We start from the raw sequence: 2,500 nt of genomic DNA, 5'->3' as shown, positions 1-2,500 counted from the left end.
ATATATATATGAATATATATGTATGTATTCATATATTTATATAATGTATATATATTTATATGTATATATACATACATATATATATGTATGTGTATAATTTAAATATATATATATATATATATATATATGTATATATATACTGTATATGAATATACATATATATACATATATATATATATATATATATATACTGTATATGAATATACATATATATATATATATATATATATGTATATTTATATATATATATACACATACATATACATATATATGTGTATGTATATTTATATGTATACACACACATATACATATATATATATATATATATATATAAATTTAATTCACTTGTCAATTCCATATGAATGCCGATTAGGAAAAATTTTAACAAAGGATTATTTATGACATTATCATTAGCACTCATGATTTTCCTGCTTTTATCCACACAATTTAATATAACAAATCAACTCTGCCTCGAGAATAAACAGACAAAAGGTAATTGTATTTATGAAAATGGTTATGCATAAGAGTTAATACAATAAGAAAATAAGCTCAAACCACTTGTCCAATGGAGGGGATAAGAGTTAATTTTGACTCTACTGTGTATGTTCATGACAATATAAAATTTTTGATTAGAATAGTTTTGATACCAACGCTCGTTACTATTATAAGTCCAATAAAAAATAATTTTGAACTTGAGCAAGGGGACAGTCGTAGGGAAACATGTAAAAGGCAAATTAACATAATAAAGGATGAAAATTGTAAATAAAGATAACTGAGGAAATTAAAATTTCTCCACCAATATGCCAGGGTTAACAGTGAAACTTTTTTTTTTTTATGCTAACCCCAGGTTTTACTAATTTATTTATGTTTTTTTTTTTTTTTTTTTTTTTACAAAATTGGGGTCGCGACCACCCACCCTGGGTCCAGCGTCTCCACTATTAATATGAAAAAAATTTCTCTATTTTCTAAACACAATGTTTGCAAAAGCTATAAATAGTGAAATATCTTGAGTTCTATAAATATTGTTATGAAATGTAGCTATGATGTTAAACCCTCCCAAAAATAAGAAAAAATTTAGCTCTTTAAAATACAGAACGATCTTTAATAATATCTACATTGTTGTAGAAAACTAGAATTTTTCAAAAGGCAGCATTCAATTTTAAGAATTTAAAGAATATATACATTTTCTTTATTAAATCACTAGGACAAAATGAGCAATATCACACCAGCTATGAAAGCCTTATAATTCTTAAACTGCAGAAGTATCTGCCCATGAAACTCTCTATTGGTCTTTTCATATCTACTGCAGCTGTTAGACCCATAAACACTTTAATAATTCTAGAAATTGTTTTTTCCCCAGATACTAACTCTTTTAATTTAACGTTCTGTATCAAACTCCTTCATATATAAAACACACACCCAAATACATATATATATATATATATATATATATATATATATATATATATATATATTGTATACATACACAGTATATTATATATATATATATGTATATATATATATATATATATATATATATATATATATATATATATATATATAAATAAATGAAATTTTAAAGTAATCTTCACTACCAAGTTTCAAGAAGGGCATTTAATGTTTAGGGGGCTTTAGTTTAATTAGCTTTCAACTTTCCTTGCTGTTAAATCGTTGAGAAATAAATTAGATAATTTTCTTTAAGATTACGAGAGAATAAAGACCTTGAGAAGCATATGTTAACAATTTTCTTGAAATTGACTCTACCCTTTTTTGAGCATCTGCAAGCAAAGTGTTTTGATTTAGTTTTATTTAAAATTTCAGTACAGCAAAAATCATTGCTTGTATGATTATCTACTAGTTGTACTTTTGTCTATTTCATGGGCTTCCAATGGTAAAACAAAACTAAAAGTTTAAAAAGACATAAAGGTTTATATTGTTAAAAAAAAAAAAGTTTAATAAATATAATATGCATAAACGAAGAGAAATTCAGCTACAGATAATCATTACACACCAACAAAATTTATGAATTGTTCAGTTGCTTTCTCTCTACAAGTTAGCTTTTATGGGTGATAAAATCCCTAGACTAACACCTTTACATTTACCCTGTAACCTGTATTTGAGAGCCAAAATATTTCAGAGGAAACATTAAGCTCATTACAGGAAATCATAAATTCAACCAATCTCTAAATTATATTGATGCCCAATCTAGGTTTCAATCTGTTCTGCATTAGTGTTTAAAGTTTCATTCTGACCTGTTGCAAGAAATTTCCCCTGTCTAGGGACTAACTAGATTTGTTGGATAGAACCTTCCTATCAAAACTTATTCCCGATTTGATATCAACCTCTTGCACCATTGTTGTTAGTGCGTTAAGCATGTTAAGACTATTTTCTCAAAATTCCGACCATCCTTTAAAGACTTAATTTCCCGCACAATAGCATCCAACTTTTACTACTCGGCATGCAGCTAATTTTAATAGTCCTGCCCTTCCCATCTTAAAGT

Source organism: Palaemon carinicauda, chromosome 16 (assembly GCF_036898095.1).
Source record: "Palaemon carinicauda isolate YSFRI2023 chromosome 16, ASM3689809v2, whole genome shotgun sequence".
In the NCBI taxonomy this organism is placed as follows: domain Eukaryota; kingdom Metazoa; phylum Arthropoda; class Malacostraca; order Decapoda; family Palaemonidae; genus Palaemon; species Palaemon carinicauda.
The sequence above is the reverse complement of the archived record's forward strand: the minus strand, read 5'-3'. Positions refer to the sequence as shown.